Source organism: Saccopteryx bilineata, chromosome 8, assembly GCF_036850765.1.
Source record: "Saccopteryx bilineata isolate mSacBil1 chromosome 8, mSacBil1_pri_phased_curated, whole genome shotgun sequence".
Classification (NCBI taxonomy): domain Eukaryota; kingdom Metazoa; phylum Chordata; class Mammalia; order Chiroptera; family Emballonuridae; genus Saccopteryx; species Saccopteryx bilineata.
The window spans coordinates 61279283-61301300 of NC_089497.1; the positions used below are offsets into that span (position 1 = coordinate 61279283).

The following is a 22018-nucleotide window of genomic DNA, read 5'->3' on the forward strand; positions in this document are numbered from 1 at the left end:
GGCCTCATGTGAGCAGCGCCATTTTTAACAAAGTGAGCATAATACATTTTATCTTCCCAACAGTGACTGACTTGCTAGCTATTCAGTCTCCGCTTGAACACTTCATGTTCCATGTGGGCACACCACCACCCAGAACTTTTCATGTGGTGGTTGAGCAGACCGGTGGAGTGTGAAGTGTTTGCAATCAGTTATACTGGTTATAGTTTCCTTCTTGCTGCTGGTTGACCTAATATCTCTGAGTTACAAATCAAATGTATTATATTCACTTTATAAGTTTGTTAGAGAAATATATTTTTTTTAAACAGGTGCTCTTTTTTTTTATTTTTTGGGGTTTTCTCTTATTTATTCATTTTTTAGAGAGGAGAGAGAAAGGGAGAGAGAGAGACAGAGAGAGAAGGTGGGGAGGAGCTGGAAGCATCAACTCCCACATGTGCCTTGACCAGGCAAACCCAGGGTTTCGAACCGGCGACCTCAGCATTTCCAGGTCGACGCTTTATCCACTGTGCCACCACAGGTCAGGCCAAGAGAGAAATATTAAAAAATAAAATAATAGTTAATACACTCAGCTCAACAATGAGCCCCAGTAAATGTAGTATTTTCTTTCTACCCCTGTAACAGTCAAAGCACTTGGCAAGACACAAGATTTATCGCATGTATATTTTGCATGTGAAAAATTTTATTATTTATCTGTTTTGATTACAGTGGAACTATAGTGATGCTTTCACTTATGTTTATCCTTTCTCATAACTTCATTACCTCTGTTCTGTGCTCTCTTCTTTTCTCCAGATCTTCCTTCTTGCACACTCTGAGTGTGTGATGTTGCCTATGCTATTTTGTATTTTACTACCTTACAGGCAAGCCAGCTACTAAATGCCTCCGAACGTTTGGTGAATTCTAGTAATCTATTCTTTAAAATCCCTTTTTTTTTTTTTTTTTTGCCTTTCAGAGCCCTTTAAAAGATTTAACCTCAACATAACTCTCTAATTTCAGGTTCTCTTTCATTTCCCTTTAGGACATACTTTCCTTTCATTTTCTTTTTGTCTTTTCTTTTTGAGCCATTTTCTCTATCTGGCTTTTCATGCACTCAGTCTTAATGCCCTTCTCTGTCATCTGTACTTAGCAACATCCCGTTTTTCCGTAAGACTCAGTATACCTTCACAGTGAAATCTTCCTTATTGAGACTAAAGAAATCAATTTCCCCTTTCTCTGTCCTTCTGTAGCATTTTGCTTCTATCTCTCTCACAGCGCTTTTTTCTGCCTTAGGTTCAGTTTGTAGCTTTCTCTTTACATTTAAATGATCATGAAGACAATGCCTGTATCTGACTGTCCTCAAAACCTCATCTACCATTTTCCCAGAAACTCTCCCATCCCATTGTTTACACAATACCTCCACGGAAGTGATGGAGTTCTCTATTGCTGCAGTTATTTCCCCTTCTACTGCTTTTCAAACACATGGAAAAGGTGTGTGGCCTGACTGGAGCCACTCTTAAAACCACATCAAATGGAATGTTTAGGATTCCTAATCTTTTTTTTTTTTTTTCATTTTTCCGAAGCTGGAAACAGGGAGGCAGTCAGACAGACTCCCGCATGCGCCCAACCGGGATCCACCTGGCATGCCCACCAGGGGGCGATGTTCTGCCCCTCTGGGGTGTTGCTCTGTTGCATTCAGAGCCACTCTAGCGCCTGAGGCAGAGGCCACAGAGCCATCCCCAGCGCCCGTGCCATCTTTGCTCCAATGGAGCCTTGGCTGCAGGAGGGGAAGAGAGAGACAGAGAGGAAGGAGAGGGGGAGGGGTGGAAAAGCAGATGGGCGCTTCTCCTGTGTGCCCTGGCCGGGAATCAAACCTGGGACTCCTGCACGCTAGGCCGACGCTCTACCACTGAGCCAACCGGCCAGGATTCCTAATCTTAATGAGATGCACAGAAGCTATAGTTTCTGTTTTGTTTTTGCCCCTTGTGGTAAAAATGGTAAGGACAAGCTCTCTTGCCATTGTCAGTTACATTGGGTTCTTTATTTTATTCTTTTCTTTTTCCTGTTGTATATTATATTTGCTAATCTGTTTGCTATATTTATGGTTTAAACCTTTGGTTTAAAATGATGTGATTCTCAGAAATAGAATTATTTTCTGCATAATAAATTAAGAGTGGTTCTTCAGTTTACAGAAAGCAAGCTTTAGTTTTAGGAATGAAATACAATATTTACATTGTAGTTTATGGATAACAAAGCATGTTTGCATCCATTATTTTATTTAATTTTCACCCATGGGAAGTAGGTGAGGAATATTGTGCTTACTTTATGGGTGGGAAAGTGACAGCTATAGGAGCTTAAGAGATTTACCAGGTGTCACAAGGTGGTGCCAGACCTTGAATAAATTTTCCCACATACATTTTAAGACACTTTCTGTTGTATAATGCTGAAATATTTAAAATTTACGTAATTTGATTTTTTAAAATGAGTCACAGTACCTTCAGTTACCCCGTAGTCCTCCATCAAGTAAAATGGATGGCTGCTGTAGGGTTAATATTTTAATGGACATTATTTTGTTTGAGCTTTTCTTTAATATATTTTTTAAAATTTATTTATTTATTTATTCATTCATTCATTTTAGAGAGGAGAGGGAGAGACAGAGAGAGAGAGAGAGAAGAGACAGAGAGAGAGAAGGGGGAGGAGCTGGAAGCATCAACTCCCATATGTGCCTTGACCAGGCAAGCCCAGGGTTTTGAACCAGCGACCTCAGCATTTCCAGGTCGACGCTTTTATCCACTGTGCCACCACAGGTCAAGCCTTCTTTAGTATTTTAAAGTTGTTTGTTTTGCCCTTAGATTAGATATTGTCACTTACTCTCAAAGTTGGTTGAATATCTTGGCAGTGTTGAGTGCTTGGGTATATGTGAGGTAATATGTGATTGGGACAGTTGCACATTGAATGTTTTACTCAGAGTTTACTTGTATGTCTTTTAATGCAAAAAACTGAAAATAGAACTACCTTATGACCCAGCAATCCCTCTACTGGGTATATACCCCCAAAACTCAGAAACATTGATACGTAAAGACACATGCAACCCCATGTTCATTGCAGCATTATTCACAGTGGCCAGGACATGGAAACAACCAAAAAGCCCGTCAATAGATGACTGGATAAAGAAGATGTGGCACATATACACTATGGAATACTACTCAGCCATAAGAAATGATGACATCGGATCATTTACAGCAAAATGGTGGGATCTTGATAACATGATACGAAGTGAAATAAGTAAATCAGAAAAAACCAGGAACTGCATTATTCCATACGTAGGTGGGACATAAAAGTGAAACTAATAGACATTGATAAGAGTGTGGTGGTTATGGGGGAAGGGGGGAAAGGGAGAGGGAAGGGTGAGGGGGAGGGGCACAAAGAGAACAAGATAGAAGGTGACAGAGGACAATCTGACTTTGGGTGATGGGTATGCAACATAATTGAACGACAAGATAACCTGGACTTGTTATCTTTGAATATATGTATCCTGATTTATTGATGTCGCCCCATTAAAAAAATAAAATTATTTAAAAAAAAAGTTTTCAAATACAGTTTACCTTCAATATAATTTTACATTAGTTTCAGTTGTACAACACAGTGGTTAGACAATCATATACTTTACAAAGTGTTCCTGCTAATATTTCTAGTAGTCACCTGCAGCACACATAGTTATTACAGTATTATATTGACTATATTCCCCATGCTGTAGTACTTTACATCCCCATGAGGATTTTGTACCTGCCGATCGGAACTTCTCAATCCCTCCACCTTTCTCACCCAGTGGTCCAGCCCCCTCCCCTCTGGCAGCCATCTGTCTATTCTCTGTATCTATGAGTCTGTTTCTGTTTTGTTTGTTTATTTATATTGTTCTTCTATACTCCACATATAAGTTAAGTCACATGATATTTGTCTTTCTCTGACTGAATTATTTCACTTAGCATGACACCCTCTAGGTCTATCCATGCTGTTACAAATGGTAAGAAGTTTTAAATTAACTTTATATGGTATAATGCTTTCTTTCCTTATTTATTGGATTTAGAGAAAGAGGAAGGGAGAGAGAGAAAATAACACAGATTTGTTGTTCCACTTATTTATGTATTCATTGGTTGATTCTGGTATGTGCCCTTACTGGGAACTGTACCCACAACCTTGTATATTGGGATGACACTGAACTACCTGACCAGGGCAAAAATGGTAAAATTTAATGCTTGATTTTTTTTTGTATTTTTCAGAAGTTGGAAATGGGGAGGCAGTCAGACAGACTCCCGCATGTGCCCAACTCCGGCATGCCCACCAGGAGGTGATGCTCTGCCCATCTGGGGCGTCGCTCTGTTGCAACCAGGGCCATTCTAGCGCCTGAGGCAGAGGCCATGGAGCCATCCTCAGTGCCTGGGCCAACTTTGCTCCAATGGAGCCTTGGCTGTGGGAGGGGAAGAGAGAGACAGAGAGGAAGGAGAAGGGGAGGGGTGGAGAAGCAGATGGGCGCTTCTCCTGTGTGCCCTGGCCGGGAATCAAACCCGGGACTCCTGCACACCAGGCCGACACTCTACCACTGAGCCAACTGGCCAGAGCCTTAATGCTTAATTTTTAAAGTGGATATTGTTGGAATATGGTTTTTATTCTTGAAAATTTTAATGGTATCTGCTAATAGCAATTTGGCATTATTATTATCATCATATGAAATAGAGGTATGGAGTATAGAGCAGTAATTATTATAATAATGATATCTTTGTTAAAACTTCTTAATTGTATTTGTTGGTCCTCATTCTCACATCTAAATTTATAAACAGGCTCTTTTTGGTGTCATTCTTTTTTTTCTCTTTTTTTCTTAACCGAGAAGTGGAGAGGCAGAGAGACAGACTCCCACATGCACCCCAACCGGGATCCACCTGGCAAGCCTCCTATGGGGCTGATTCTCTGCCCACATTATCCTATTGCTCGGCAACTGAGCTATTTCAGCACCTGAGGAGAGGCCATGGAGCCATCCTCAGTCCCCAGGGCCAACTTGCTCCAATCGAGCCATAGCTGCAGAAGGGGAAGAAAGAGAGAAGAGAGAAGGGAGAGGGGAGTTGTGGAGAAGCAGATGGTCGCTTCTGTGTGCCCTGACTGGGAATCAAACCTGGAACATCCACATGCTGGGCCAATGCTCTACCACTGAGCCAGTGGCAGGTGGTGTCATTAATTTGACCAGTGTTCAAACCAGCAACCTCTGTTTCAGGATAATGCTCTAACCAACTGAGCTATCTGGCCAGGGCAGTGTCTTATTCTTGACAAAATAAAGAGGCACAGGTGAAGTCCCTGCTATCCAAGATACATTATGTAAGAATGGAAAATGAAGTTGCACAGGCCTAAGTCTCAGATGAAAAATGCAGAGGGAAGTAATTGGCCACATTCCAAACTCTTTTGAGAGACTGATCCAGTCATCCAAAATGGAAAATGAAGTTTCAAAAATGCATTCCCCAAAAAAGCATGATTCATCTTGTGTGGCAGTAAATATAACTCTTTGAGCACTGTTATTTATTTCACTACTTCACTGGAGTTCAAGTGTCCTTATCTCTGCAAATCAGCCTCTTAAAAACTCTTAAAGCCCAGCTCAAGTGCTTAATCTCTCAATCACCTGTTCCTTGTTGCTGCTTTAGTTCTCCATGTAGAATTGAGAGATCATCCGAATCTAGTCTTTTGTCTTCTACCCAGCACTGTGCCCATTGTGGCTTTATTTTTATGGATTCTAAGTTAATAAAAAGTGATCATAAAGGTTTACTAGACCAAATCAGTGGCTACTTTACTAAAATTCATCACAAAACGAATGCAATCTCTGCTGAAACATCTCTAAGATTGATTAAGGACTTTGTTACCTGAATTTTACATGAGATAATTGCTAGGATTATCTTCTTTATTGTGCCTTTTTTGTACTTTTGCAATCTGCAATTAGAGATTATGTGTTAATTGCTTAGCAGAGCTTGGCACATAGTGTTTTATCTAAAACTGATAAGTGTTGTAAGGATCAAATTAGTTTTTTGATTTCTATGTTTATTGTATTTCTAAGTCACTTTCCGCATTCACATCTATCTATTTTCCATCATAAAGAATGATACCTGACTCCTAATAAAGGCTTTGAAAGTGCAAAAATTATTATTTCTTTTTTATATGACACATTTTCAAGTACTTGTTGAAAAGATTTAAATACTATAGGAACTGACCATGGTTTCCATGGGAATGTAAGCCAGTTCTAGTTCTTTCACAAGGAAGTTCATAAATATTTAGTACATAAATGAGCAAATAAACTATAGAATTATTAGTTTTTTTTAAATTGAAGGAAACATAACTCATTTGATTAGACTCCTCCATTTTTTCAGATTAGAAAACAGAAATATAGAGGCTGGATTTTTTTATTCCTTCATCATTTAGAACTCACTCTTTTTTTAAAATGTATATCTCTCCTTAAAGGTGATATTATAATTCATGCAAGGAATTTTTTATTACTTTTTTCCCTGGTTAGCCCTTACTGAATGCTAGTTGACTCTCTCGGATCACCAAGAAGTCATTCATGGTTAGTATGTACTGGTCAACATGTAGAAGAAATGAAAGAAATTGCTTTAATTTAAAACATTGATTTTAATTTTCCCTCTGAAGGTAGATTCTGGTGAATTCAACTAGCTTACCTGATTTTCTGATATATAATAAAACTACAGAAATGTATTTTTTAATTGACTTTCTCTTTGCCCCAAAATAGTCTTGTTCTTTATTATGTTTCAATGGGTGGCTTGAACTAGATCCATAATAAGCTGAGTCCATGGCACAAATACTTATAATATAAAAGGGAACTGAGATAATGTTCCTGGCAGAGTCCTCATTATATGTGCTTTTACTTCCATTTCATAGTGGTTTCTGTAAGGCCAACGGGAATTTCATGCTGTTATAAAAGGTTGTTCCTCTCTAATATGCACTCCTTAGGCTTTTCTTAAATGTATATTTCCTCCTCTACTAATTCCTTCCCTCCTTGTTGGCCCCAGCCTTTTCTTTAAATAGAGTTCTCCCCTATCTTTGCCTCCCCTCCCCTTACATTCCAAACAATCCTACTCTGCATTTTCTCTTGCTCCACTTATCATCAAAGCCTTTGGATAGCTTCAACCTATAGCTAATTCTTTGGTTGTAAATCTAGTAAAAGCCCTTTTCTAAAATGTCTTGTTCTCCACTTACACAGAGGATATTTCCTTGGCCAGATTTTTGGTGGTCAGCGTAATACCTCTCAGAAAAATGATGCCCTTTCTCCATCATTTGAGAATGAGAACCTCAAACTCCTCTCAACTGGGTGTTCAGGCATCTTTTTGTATATAGACCTGATGGAGGTGGTGGGAATCAGATTAGGGCTTTTGTAGCAGTTGAATATTTTACAAGAATTTCCAACTTATTTTTTCCTCCTAACATATGATAAATAATATGTAAACAGAAAGATGCATCCGGAAAATGTTTCTGGTTGCATTTTTGTGTGCATTTTAAAAAATTTATGTTCAAGAAACTAATGTTTGTAATGTCATTGGATCCACATAAAATCCCAGGGAGGCTGCTCAGGCCAGTGTGATTATTCACTATATTTGAAATATAGTGAATGACTCAGAGGAGATAGGAGTCACTAATAGCAGTCAGTGTCTGATCTAAGATGTACATATTTTATACCTAAGCTTCCTTTCTCTCCTTTATTTGAAAAAACAAATGTTTCATTGCTTGCCGTAGTTTAGGATTTCTATTTTAGAAGTTTTTGAATTACTTACTTACTTTATTTATTTCACCCGAGGCTAGGTTATTAGCTGTGGTGTGTATCTGGAAGGGTAAGTAATATGCTTTGAAGGTGGGAGAGCTGGGCATAAAGTCTGGCTCAGGGAGACAGAGAAAGGGCAACTCAACCTGTACTTCTGGGAATGAAAGTGAAAAATAAGGAATCATAGCTTTGCATAAATTTTTTTTTAGCTTTTTAAGTTTACATGAGAATTAGTAGGGTTCCATTTTTCTCTGGTAACCTGTAGTTACCTAGCATCCTAAGCATCAAGAGATGGCTTACACGAGTGGCAGTAGGAAACAGTGTTAGACCCTGTGTGAAAGTGATCTGAGGATTTTATTTAAAGCATTTAAGTGTTTTTGATATCTCTGCCCAGGTGTCTTTATTATTTATGTTTTCTTTCTTCCATTTCCATTCTTTCTTCCTCCTCTCCTTCCATCCTTTTCTTCCCTTCTTCTTAGCTCTCTGTTTATATCTCTTGTCTTTCCTCTACCCTTTCTTACTTTTAGTATTTCTTTATTTAATAGGTAATTACTGAGCATGTGCTAAGTACAAAGTGAGCTGGGAGCTTGGGAATCTGTAATACATGGAAGGCTATAAAACTTATGTTCTCAACGGAGCTTCTAGGCCACCAGGGTGGAGGATTATACAAAAGTCAAGACATCCAGGCTGGAATATGCCAAAGCGCTAAGTATGAAATAAACAGTATCTCAGGTTTTCAAAGTAGAATACTGGGGTTACAGAATGGAGATGCTATTTTAAACCATAGGCCTGGAAATGTAGTTTCTATTGATAAGTCCTACTGACTTGAGTCCAGCAAAAATACTGACCATTGTAGCCTGTTCTTAACTGTATAAGAGATTATATTATTATGGCGTATAAACTATGGCATTTTAATATTAAGAGTTACCATATAATGGGTGTTGAGTGTGACATGAGAAACTGACTACTGTAGGTCCCTTAATCAAAATCTTCTGTCCCCTCCTTCCGCTGCAGGAGAGCATATTGGTGGTAAGATAAGAAGCAGACGCTCTGTTTAGAAAGACTTATGAGTGTGCCCTGGCCGGTTGGCTCAGCGGTAGAGTGTCGGCCTAGCGTGCGGAGGACCCGGGTTCGATTCCCGGCCAGGGCACACAGGAGAAGCGCCCATTTGCTTCTCCACCCCTCCGCCGCGCCTTCCTCTCTGTCTCTCTCTTCCCCTCCCGCAACCAAGGCTCCATTGGAGCAAAGATGGCCCGGGCGCTGGGGATGGCTCCTTGGCCTCTGCCCCAGGCGCTAGAGTGGCTCTGGTTGCAACATGGCGACGCCCAGGATGGGCAGAGCATCGCCCCCTGGTGGGCAGAGCATCGCCCCTGGTGGGCGTGCCGGGTGGATCCCGGTCGGGCGCATGCGGGAGTCTGTCTGACTGTCTCTCCCTGTTTCCAGCTTCAGAAAAATGCAAAAAAAAAAAAAAAAAAAAAAAGAAAGAAAGAAAGACTTATGAGGCCCTGGCTGGTTGGCTCAGTGGTAGAGCGTCGGCCTGGCGTGCAGAAGTCCTGGGTTCGATTCCCGGCCAGGACACACAGGAGAAGCGCCCATTTGCTTCTCCACCCCTCCCCCTCTCCTTCTTCTCTGTCTCTCTCTTCCCCTCCCGCAGCCAAGGCTCCATTGGAGCAAAGATGGCCCGGGCACTGGGGATGGCTCTGTGGCCTCTGCCTCAGGTGCTAGAGTGGCTCTGGTCGCAACAGAGCGACGCCCCAGAGGGGCAGAGCATCGCCCCCTGGTGGGCATACCGGGTGGATCCTGATCGGGCACATGCGGGAGTCTGACTGCCTCCCCGTTTCTAGCTTCAGAAAAATACAAAAAAAAAGAAAAAAAAGAAAGACTTATGAGGAGCTATGTGCTCAGCAGGCCTGCTTAATCAAACTTTACAGGAACTAGCCCGGTTCTGTATTTATGTGTGGAAAAGGAGGGTAGTAATTTCAAAGAATAATGAAAAGGTTACATGGGGAGGGGACAAATGAAAGCAAAGTGAAACATGTCCAATAGGGAATGTGGAAAGCTTGAGTATAAACCTCACACATGCACAGATTTGTCAAAACTGTACAGGGTTAAGAGATGACTGCAAGATCCCTTAGACATGTGTGTTTAAAGTTCTATAGCTCATTGCTTTGGGGCCATTTAGTAAAATTATAGCTCTATCCCATTTAACAACTCCTCAGGTTCTCACAATAGTAAGTGATGGAATGAAATGGTCATAATAGTTATGTTTGTTAACAGTTTTTGAATGATTACTACGTGTTTGGACTGTATAAATTTATTCACTAAATCTTTATAATAACTTCCAAAATTATGTCCTAGCATAGTCTTCCTTGGACAAATGAAAAAATAAAGATGAAGTGACTCATCCAAGATTACCCATATGGGAAATGAAGCTGTTAACTATATTAAATACTTATTAGACAATGTCAATTAAAATTTATTCATGTAGTGCTTGGTAATTTCAAAGGCTTTGAAATCCACCATTATTTATGATTCACATAGCATCTCTGGGAGGCATGTTAGGTCAGATTATTTATCCCTTTTTTAAGAGATGAAATAATGAAGTCCCAGGAGAACTATCATGTGTAGGAACACATGGATTGAAAGTGATAAAGGTAATATTTACTTCAGATCTATTTACTCCAAAAGCTAAGTTTAGTCCACTGTACTCTGATGTGTATACATAATTTAAACCCCTTTAGATGGTTCTAATTTTAGTCAACTTTCCAATCAAATTGACTAAAATCTAATAGTTTCTGATGCTTGAGAATGTCAACTTCACTCTCTCAGCAGTTATCCTATGCATTGTACAGTCTTCACTGGAGTTGCCAGATAAATGAGATGTCACTGCATTTAACAGCAAGAATCAATGCTGCTGGCTTTCCATTGGCTTCATCTGTTGCTAGGAGGAGTTGCCATCTCTCAGCAGTGGCCAGACAGGCAGGCATTTCTAAGTGGAGCTGAGCCCAGGTTGACAGGAGCTAGAAAAAGGATGTGTCCTAACCTGGCAAGGACATCCTTCAAGTCGATGTTTTTGTCAACTATGCTGACAAGAGTCCCCGATTTTGATGCATTTCATTGCTTTTCATGAAGCCTATTTTTGCTCTTTTTCCTTCTTTTTGTTTAAATTTGTTTAGTTGCTGACAGACCATATTCAGGCACCTTACAAAAGAATAAGTAAATTCCAATTAACATCTGAAATGCAGAAAAATTTGGTTCCAGCTCTAGTAGGAGAGCAATATATTGTTTGATTAAAAGAAGTAGGAGCTATTTCTTCTAAATAAGGGCACACATAATTTTCCTGGCAATTGCAAAAGGGAGTTTAAAATGTTCCCATTAGAATTTGGATGAAAGAGTAAGAATTGTTTGATTTGGATAGCTTCCCATGTTTAAAATCCTGTTTATCTGCAACGTGACTGAAATAGATGCTGGGGAAAGAAAGGCATTATGTTCATTCTTCTGCTGCTTGCCTATACATATCATGGTCTGTCTGCCCCGAATGTCTTCACTCTGCTTAGTTAAATCTTTTACACTTCTTAAGATCAGGCTTAAATGCAAGACTTGTGGCAAAAACTTTTCACATGCACCTACCTCTATCACTGCCATTTAATCACTCCTTTTTTGCTGTCCTCAAAATGCTTCATTTATATTCGTGTTTCAAAACTTGGAATAGTAAACTCTCCTGAGAGTCACTGTGTCCTGCATGGCCATTTCCATTACTAAGCTGAGGACTGCCTAATGATTCGAAGACCATATTTTATACATTTTTCAATTGTCTGCAGCTAGTACTGTCCCTGGATTTAGTTGATACTCCTCTTTAAACCCTCAACACCAGCCCCAAGTGTATAGTGTATTAGCAAGTGAATATTATGATGACTCATTCTCCTCAATCTTCACATAGCTCAATTCAGATTCAAGGGTTTCAAAAGCCAGACTTAAAAGGAAAAAAAAAAGTCACAATTATATCTTTAATCTCTGAATTATATTAACTGCTTCCAAGCATACCAACATTGGAGGCATTGAAATAGTCTTTAATGAGAGGGACTGGAAAATGGAGCACAGTCTGTTGAAACTGGAAGAGATGTCAGTCAGTGGGCCCACATGCTCGTTGACAGAAGTGGAAAAGAAGGTCTAGGACATGTGACCTGCCCAAGGCCACTGTCCAGAGGGTTGATGGCTGAGCTGTGCTTCAACCTCTGGGGAGCTTTCTGTGCGACTGTTTTTCTCACACAGTCCTTCTGTTCTGTAATGCAAGCGTTGTGCTTGACTGACTTTTGGATTCTCCACAGCCCTTTCCAAGTGGTCCATTTTGGATTCTCAGTCAACACTGAAATGAAATAGGGTTTCTGTTGTCCAGTCTCCAATACCAGGATCAAGAAGCACAATTTTGCTTCTTCATCCTTGTTTCTTTCCCCGCTTCCTTTCTTAGCTGCCTTCGACTCCTTTGCACTTTTTCTTTTCTTGAGATGGAGTATCTATTTAACATTTTCATTAGATTGAAAGTATAATTCAAAAGAATAAGAGCTACTGGCTTCTTTCTCTTTCAACCTGCTCTTTGCCCTCCACTCTGCCCCACCCACTCATGCTCAGCTCACAGGTCACAGCTTAGTTTCCTTCATTACCAGGCTATGTAATGCCCTCCTGCTTTAGTACTCTTTTTATTCACAGTGCTTATTATAATTCTTAATGATTAGTATTTTGTCTGTGTAGTCACTTAATGTCTGTTCCTCCAACTACACTAAAATTCCACCAGACATCACTTGCAGTCTTTTACACCATTAGATACCCATCATAAGCACATGGTCCCTGATACATAATAGGTACTCAATAAAATTTTATTTAATGAATGAATGAATGAAGCACTAATTTTTAGCTCTTGTCTCTCTTTGCCTATTGAGTTTTAGGGGGACTCTGTTCCTTTAAAACCCTACCTGCAAGATAAGAACACTTATTGTACTTCCCTGAGGCTTACCCTAGAAGGATTCCACTCCCTGCCCAGGGATTGCCAGTTCTAAGCGGCCCCCTTCCTGATATCACAGACACCTTTTTATTGCCTTAGTTTGTTCACAGTAAAAGTTTAGAACCCCATTTCTTTGTGTTTTCAACATCTCACCTTAATTTATTTAGGGACAGTGATTTCTCTAATCATTTTGGCCTAATGCATTTGGCAGGCTCTCATGTTGAGTAACTGTGGACAATGTTTAGGGATTCTTAATCTTTTTATGCTACGGTGAACTATTTTGGTAGTCTTGTGAAGCCTGTGAATTCCCTTTTCAGAATGTTTTTAATGCGTACAATGAACAACATGAAAGATTAATAAGGAGACTAATTACACTGAAATGTACTTCTCTACAACTCTCACTTCTCATGACTGCCCCTAGAGAAGACCTGGCTGGACTAACACTGACTGCCAGCCTGCTCCCAGGCTCTAGCCCCGGGCACAGTTAGAAGGTGGGTAGACTGGTTGTCCAAGCTTGTGATGTTGTGCTAACCTATCTGGGCCTCTGTGTTTAAGCTAAAAATTGAGGTAATCTGTCAGGTAACCTTCCAAAAAACTTTTTTGTTAAACTGTAAATTTACCTGTACTAGAGATACGTTTCAGCAGATATCCAATTTGGGTCTAATATAGGTTACCCCTGCAGTGATTGTGGATCATTATCATTACATAAGTGCCACTGGTGACAAATACTGGGAGGTGAGCGGCCACGTGACAAAGGATTTAGGACGCTCAATCTGCAGGGGCTAATAGCAGTGGTTCCGGTGCCTTTTCGAGCCAGCCCTGAGGTCGTAGAAAGGACTGCCTGTGCTCCCCTAGGCTTTGCTGGAGTTTCCACTGGCTTTTGTGAGAGATGAACACGAGCCATAGAGAATATAGGCCCCAGTAAGACAATGAATGAGTGCACGGAAGAAAAGTAAGGAGCATAAACATCAGAGAAGTTGTGACCCCAGTACTGAAATTAAAACCTCCCAGTGAGGAAATGTCCAATGGAATTCAGGTATATGTAGCACAGTGGAAAGAAGCTTAATCTCGGAGCTGAAAGAGTCAAGTTCAAATGCTAATTCAGTGTTTTGTGCTTTTGCCTATTGCACAAAGGGCACTATTTAAAATTTCATGGGCCATTCTCACTGTCTAAACTAAGTCACTCAGTTCCCCTCATATTGTAAATTTAGCAGGGAATGTTTGATTAATAAGCATTTATTGAGTACTTGCCATGTGTCAGCACAGTTAAAGCATAGTTAGGAACTGGGCGATGTCCTGCGGAATGCCCAGTCAGAATTAAACACGCAGTGTATGTTTGACAATTCCGGTAGCCCCTTTACTGTGTTCCCGTATATGTAAGTATGGTGTCCTTCACCTATTCTTTCGGCCTGATATTCAGAAGTAGATTAAATTCCTCCATTTTTTATTCAGTATGCATTAGAAGGGAAACAATCTTAGGAATATTTAGAATACATGAACGAATAAGCTATATCCTCAAGCACTATACAAGCACACATTTACATAGAACCAATCTGTATGATAATCACAAGCCATTCTATTCCATATGCCTCAGCACATGAGTCCAGTTTAAATATACAGGGTGTAGTCAAAAATGATACTATTTGGGCTACAAATTTTCTCAGATTGGTGGGAGCAGAAAAGCTGTTCCTACAGTTACCCTTTTCTTAGTCTTCAATGAACATCCCTGATTTCTTCTGCCTATCAGAACTGTTCTCATCCAAATTGCAAGTAAAAACCTACCTCTTCTGTGAAGCATTGTTCTGAATGTCACCAAATACTGACATTTGTTCCTTCTTTTATGTTCACCTCCCTCTAGTGCAGAGGTCCCCAAACTTTTTTCACAGGGGGCCAGTTCACTGTCCCTCAGACCGTTGGAGGGCCAGACTATAAAAAAAAAACTATGAACAAATCCCTATGCACACTGCACATATCTTATTTTAAAGTAAAAAAACAAAACGGGAACAAATACAATATTTAAAATAAAGAAAAAGTAAATTTAAATCAACAAAGTGACCAGTATTTCAATGGGAACTATGCTCCTCTCGCTGACCACCAATGAAAGAGGTGCCCCTCCTGGAAGTGCGGTGGGGGCTGGATAAACGGCCTCAGGGGGCCGCATGCGGCCCGCGGGCGGGCGGTAGTTTGGGGACCCCTGCTCTAGTGTATCCCTTAATCACCTTCATTGTCCATTTACCTCTTTCTCTGGTTAATTATACATTCCATGAAATCAGGTGACAGATATTTTTTTTCCTTCTTTTTGCTAAATCATCTACTTCAGTACCTTGCAAATAGCAGTATGCAATAATGGTTGAGTAATGAATGAGTGAACAAATGAGTGAATGCAGCTGAAAGAATATTAGTTCTTTATTCAATAAAAATTTTGGAATGACTCCTAGGCAACCATGTGCTGTGCAGCTTTCTATCTTGGCTCTATGTACCACAGTGAACTTGTATTTGTTGCCATAGCACTTATGGTCTAAGTCAGCAATTTTCAACTGGTGTGCCACAGAATTGTTAAAACATGTAATACCTGACCTTTTAGTCAGGAGCACTGAACTCTTTTTCCTTAGATTAAAAAAAATGACAACAGCCAATACAACAATAGCCGTCTAGTGTGAATCAAATAAAAATTATGCCTATTTTTTTGTTATATTGGCAAAAAATATGCTTAGTAATTAGCTTATGTGTGTCATGAAATGAAAAAGATTGAAAATTGGTGGGCTAAGTTATAATAACACTTATGAATGTCCTCTCAGTGTTAAAAAATATGTATCCAGTAATGTAGGGATTCTATCACTTTTGAGAATGAATGGAAAAATCTGTGGCTTTTCAAAAGGTAACACTCAAAATATAGAAATTTAACTTTTGAGATTTTCTGTGGGCATTAAGAAAACAACATGATTCTGCTATCAGTGTCTCAAAAATATTAGACATATGAATTGTATCAAAATAGCACTGCCTTGGCCCTGGCCGGTTGGCTCAGCGGTAGAGCGTCAGCCTGGCGTGCGGGGGACCCGGGTTCGATTCCCGGCCAGGGCACATGGGAGAAGCGCCCATTTGCTTCTCCACCCCCCCTCCTTCCTTTCTGTCTCTCTCTTCCCCTCCTGCAACCGAGGCTCCATTGGAGCAGAGATGGCCCCGGGCGCTGGGGATAGCTCCTTGGCCTCTGCCCCAGGCGCTAGAGTGGCTCTGGTCCCGGCAGAGCGACGCCCCAGAGGGGCAGAGCATCGCCCCCTGGTGGGCAGAGCATAGCCCCTGGTGGGCGTGCCGGGTGGATCCTGGTCGGGCGCATGCGGGAGTCTGTCTGGCTGTCTCTCCCCATTTCCAGCTTCAGAAAAATACAAAAAAAAAAAAAAATAGCACTGCTGCCTGACCAGGCAGTAGCACAGTGGATAGAGCATTGGACTGGGACGCAGAGAACCAGGTTCGAAATCCTGAGGTCACCAGCTTGAATATGGGTTCATCTGGTTTGAGCAAAGCTCACCAGCTTGAGCCCAAGGTCACTGGCTTGAGCAAGGGGTTACTCGGTCTGCTGTAGCACATATGAGAAAGCAATTAATAAACAACTAAAGTGCCGCAACGAAAAATTGATGCTTCTCATCTCTTTCCCATCCTGTCTCTCTGTCCCTATCTATCTCTCTCTCTGACTCTCACTCTGTCTTTATCAAAAACAAGAAAAAAAAAACACAAAAAACTGCCGATTTGGGGCATGCCAGAGATGCCATTGCAGTCTCAAAACAACTCCTGTATGGCCTTGTCCAAACCATTTCTTACTTGAAATCCTCTATTTTACAAACTACTTATTATTCCTCCACAAATGAGTATTCTGAGTACTAATTGCTGTGAAGCACTTTGCAAATGAAAGACCTATGTAATTTCTAAGTGATATTTCGAAATATGCCAGGGAATATTGACAAAAGCCCCCATTTGCTGAAGCCTGCACTGAAGTATTAAGCTCCCGCTGTAGAACAGTACCTCTGGGGAGTTTCATACATTCTTTTCTTTAGATATGTGAATTGGCAATTAAAAATAAGTGTATTGTAGTAGTCCTTGTGGTGCCAGTCAAGAAATCTGCATTGAACAACATGGTATGTGGTCTTTGAGTTTCAATTACCAAAGAGTACACTTTGTCCTCTTCAGAGTATTGCATCTGAGCCAGTGTAGCAATCCAACATCTTGCTTTTTTCCTTTAATTTTATTATTATTATTATTATTATTTTTGGTGTAGGATATTTTTAGAAAAAGTGAAATGAAACATTACTTAATGTGGATGGACAGTCACTCAGATATCCAGAATTATGCTTTTTTCTTTCAAAAGTTTTTGCTTTATAGGGTATTTTCAGAAAAGTGAATGAAATGTTCCTGTTTGTGGATTATTACTCAAATTGCAGAATTTTAGCCAGATAGGTTTCTTTTTCCTTTCTATTTTCTTTTGAAGCTGGAATATTTGGACATGCATAGAGTTTAATACTGTAATTGTGCTTCATAGCATGTGCGGATAGAAGGGGTAGTGAACGAATAGCCTTGCTATGCTCAACAGAAGCCTAGATAATTAAAATTGCACAAAGCAGTTTGAACGAAGTTCTCTCATTTTGGGCCATTCTGTTGATTATCTTGATTTTATTCTGTTTGTAAACCTGTATGTAAGCCTGTGTTCTCTGGTTTGTGCTAAAAGCTGTCCAAGAATAATGATACCAGTGCAAATGAGATAAGAGGATTAGACTGTACCACTCCAAATCTCCATCATGGGTTTTTGTTTTTCTTTCCCTGAAATGTAAGCTTTGGACTTTAAAGATTTATTTTCTTTTGTTTTCATATTTAAATGCATCAAATTTGCATCATGTTTTTAAAGAGATTATAGAAGCTTTATACAAAATTATAGGATACTTGTGTGTACTAGATTTGAATTGCATAATAATGTTTTTCATAAAGAACCAAAGTAGCTATGAAACGAAAAATATAAATATTAATGTCCTATGTTTTGAGATTTTGTTTTCTTTTTTTTTTAATTTTATTTATTTTATTTTTTTATTTTTCCGAAGTTGGAAACGGGGAGGCAGTCAGACAGACTCCTGCATGCGCCCGACCGGGATCCACCCGGCACGCCCACCAGGGGGCGATGCTCTGCCCATCTGGGGCATCTCTCTGCCACAATCAGAGCCATTCTAGTGCCTGAGGCAGAGGCCACAGAGCCATCCTCAGTGCCCGGGCCAACTTTGCTCCAGTGGAGCCTTGGCTGCGGGAGTAGAAGAGAGAGACAGAGAGGAAGGAGAGGGGGAGGGGTGGAGAAGCAGATGGGCACTTCTCCTGTGTGCCCTGGCTGGGAATCGAACCTGGGACTCCCTCAGGCCAGGCTGATGCTCTACCACTGAGCCAACCGGCCAGGGCCGAGATTTTGTTTTCTTATTAAATCATGATGATTTTTGAAGATTTGGTTTCAAAGTACAGTAGATAAAATATTTGTAATGCAGTGTTTTTATAAACCAGACTTGTATTGGGATGTCTGTCAAATATGGGAATGTTTGTGATAAAAGTAGTCTCTGTACAAAGTCTAAATTTACCTTTAAAAACATTCCACGGCCCTGACCAGGCGGTGGCACAGTGGACAGCGTGTTGGACTGGGACACGGACACAGAGGACCCTGGTTTGAAACCCCAAGGTCACTGGCTGGAGCGCAGACTCATCTGGCTTGAGTGTAGGCTCACCAGCTTGAGCGAGGAGTTGCTGGCTTGAGTGTGGGATCATAGACATAACCCCATGGTCACTGGCTTGAAGCCCAAGGTCACTGGCTTAAGCCCCAGATTGCTGACTTGAGCAAGCAGTCACTCACTCTGCTGTAGTCCCCTGGTCAAGGCACATATGAGATAATGAACAGTGAAGGTGCTGCAATGAAGAATTGATGCTTCTGATCTCTCTCCCTTCCTGTGTGTCTGTCCCTGTCTGTCCCTCTCTCTGTCTCTCTGTCTCTGTCACAAATAATAATAATAATAATACCATCAAATAACTATTTTTGGTTAATATATTTTGCTCTAGTTTCTTTTTAAAACATTTCATTAGCGTCTAATCAATAGTGTTGCTGCTATGATTACAGTCAGCTGCTCTTAATTGGAGAGAAAATTAGGGAAGAAATGTAGACCTTAATCTGATCTATCCACATTTGGATATTTTGTCTTTGATTTTTTTTTTAGTATAACACCTTTTTATTTATTTATTTATTTAATTTTTTTTAGGTTTTACCTCTCTTGACAACTTCTATAGAAAAAATGGCATCTAAATCCTATAGAGTCATAGGACAGTGATTCTAGTTGGGTAAAGACTGCGGAGATGCTTACCATTTAGTTGGTGCCAATGGTTATTTCAAACTGATGTCCTAGTCTGATTTCTAGTTCTATTTCTGCTTCTGATCCAAGCCTTTTCCTGAAGGCTCTGAGCAAGGTTCTCTTGGATAGGTTTGCCTTTGTAAGCCCAAGAGAAGGAGTGAGAGCTGGCAAGTGGCAAGGGAGCAAGGCAGGGTCCATGCCACCCTTCTTTGGATCATTTTGAGGTTCAAAGCTCTATCATTTTGTGTCACTAGAAACACTATACTTATATCTTCAGAGACTGCTAATCTTTGTAGGATATTAAATCTCTTAGATTCCACTGGTATTATTTGAAGATAGAGCCCCATGGCCAATATTTTGAGGGGCTGTGTCCCAAGAAACCAAGCTGTTTGATGACAATCTTATTCTTTCTGCCCAAAGAAACCCTCTAAGTGGTAAACAGTGTGTATTTATGGAGTGATACTCTACTTTATCTGGCAGTAGTTACCCAATCTGATTAAGGTTCACCTGCCCTTTTCCATCGAAAGTATTACTGTTGCTTATTTTATTGTTTTATTTTATATTTTAACAGTGTTTACCTATCCATTCATTACTCTCTCCAAACTAAAATATGTTGGAAAACAAGGAATAAAGGAAGGGAGGAAGGAAGGGAAGGAAGAAAGGAAAAGAGTGGGGAGGGAAGGAGGGAGGGAGGAAGGGAAAGGGAAGAAAGAGAGAGAGAGAGAGAGAGAGAGAGAAAGAAAGAAAGAAAGAAAGAAAGAAAGAAAGAAAGAAAGGAAAAAGATACCACTCTAAACATTCAAAAGAGAAATCATTTCTTTTTATGAAATTTCTTATACTTATAAGTAAACAAATTCCTCTGCTTTCTTATGATCTGATATTTGTAGTTTAACCAATCTAAGTTGTCTTATTTCTTTGTCTAAGAAGAAAGGAAGCTAAACATGTACAAAGGAGAAAGGTTAGAGTGGCACTGGTCACAAAAAGTGAGAGCTAGGAAAAGCACCCCTGAATGAAAATAAAAATAAAATAGAAAAGGTCAGGGGGTGTTAAATATATATTAGAAAAACTAATACAGAAAAAAAGGAGAGTTTGAGAGGTGCAAAATCTCTAGGTCTTTATTGAATCATAAATAGCAATTTAGTATTTTATACTCCTGAGAAGCCCAGTTTACTAATGTTTTACTCAACTAAGTTGTTTTCTTCAAGATCTCACAGAATTTGGCACTTCTTTTTGATACGGAATATCTCAAACTGGTGGCACATCAAATCAGTAGAATTTCTCCTGAATCAAATTGAGATTGAAGATGTGGACATACAGTGATGGAAAGATATGTTAGGTTTTGTTTTAGAAAACCCTTTTGAACTGTGTTAGAATTTAGCAATAGAGAGAGGACTAGCAAGCCCTACACACTTATACATCATTTTCTCTTCCGTTCAAAAATTGTAACAAGTAAATTTTATATCATTTTCTTTCATTTCCCAAGAGAAAGTGTTTTTCGGTTTCCACAGCCTGCCATTATTTTTCCTTTAGAAGACATCACGTGGATTTGAATTATATTAACCACAGAAAACTTTGATTGACTTAAATAAAACCTCTCTCCCCTACTTGTATCTCTCCGCTCACCTGCCTTTGAAATGCATCTAAATAAAATTCTGAACTCTTAATCAAAATCACCTCTGTAGAAGTCGGTTATTTCACTGACTGTACACACACATATACATGTGTATGTTTTTATAGAGATGGGAGAGCCAAGTAGAGAGAGAGAGAGAAAGAGAGAGAGAGAGATTAAAATTACAAACCAGAAAATTGTATAGACTTTTAAACTATTTCCCCCCACCAGGCTCCTTACTCCAGGTGCCTACCACAGGCTGGGTTCTTAACCTGACAACACAGAAGGAGGAGGCAGAGTAAAATCACCCCACAAACACCTCACAAACACCTCAGTGCAGGCATGTTGCCCAGTTTGTATTGTGAAGGGGGGGGCCATGGAGAGAAAAAAAATTTCTCCCATATTTACTTCACTACTTTAGATATTAAGCCAATTGTATACTTATTTGAATAAATGAATATTTTTTTCTATAATATTTACTTGTTATTTATTTCCTTTACAAAAATTGGAAAAGAAAGATTACTCAGTGGAACATATTGTTTTGGTCTGTGAATGTATAATGCCAGACGAGTCTGTGAACATTGAAAATAAATATTGGTTGGTGTTCTTGATACTGTGCCCAACACAGAGCTACCACACATTGGGAAAGAAAACTACAGTTTGGCAATAGCTAGTTCAGTCAATATGTAAACCAAATAATCTCTTATTAAGTCACTGGTATCGTGCTGAATGATGTGACAGTGAATGATTTTAAATTTAGCTTGGCTATAACTAAAATTTGGTTTCAACTTTAGCCATTTTTAGATTTTGGTGGGATGTACCTGCACATATTTTGAGATTTGACTGTGAAATCATGTTCCATTGCCTTCCTATTTCCATTTCAATAGTATTTTGAATTGGGTTAGACACATGGTTCTAACGCTCATTTATTACAAATATTGTTAACTATGGCACATTGCTTTTATGAGGAGTTTGGGAAAACACTTTTTTCCTTTTCCTTTAGGATTTTATTAGTTTATTGCCAAAAGTTATATAATATTAATATTTTGTCTTAAAACTTGGAAAGAGTATATTTCTGTGACTAGTTTACATCTGTAATATTTATTCTCCCTTACTCATTTCCAAAGGTTTCTCATATATAAGGTCTACTGGAAAGTTCTGTCTGTTTTTGGAATAAAACAAAATACAAATTTTTCTTACCGTCAATAAACTTTATTAAATAATATAATTTCTATTATTATTAATGATTTCTTGCCAATGTGAGGGAAATT

General features: G+C 39.6%; 1 protein-coding gene and 1 pseudogene across 3 annotated transcripts in view; both read left to right on the plus strand.

Moving 5' to 3' along the window:
* The window catches only part of FGF12 (fibroblast growth factor 12), a 614868-nt gene that overhangs the window by 412701 nt on the left and 180149 nt on the right, over positions 1–22018 (plus strand). The window lies entirely within an intron of this gene.
* On the plus strand, positions 20984–21127 carry LOC136312403 (small nucleolar RNA SNORA51; annotated as a pseudogene).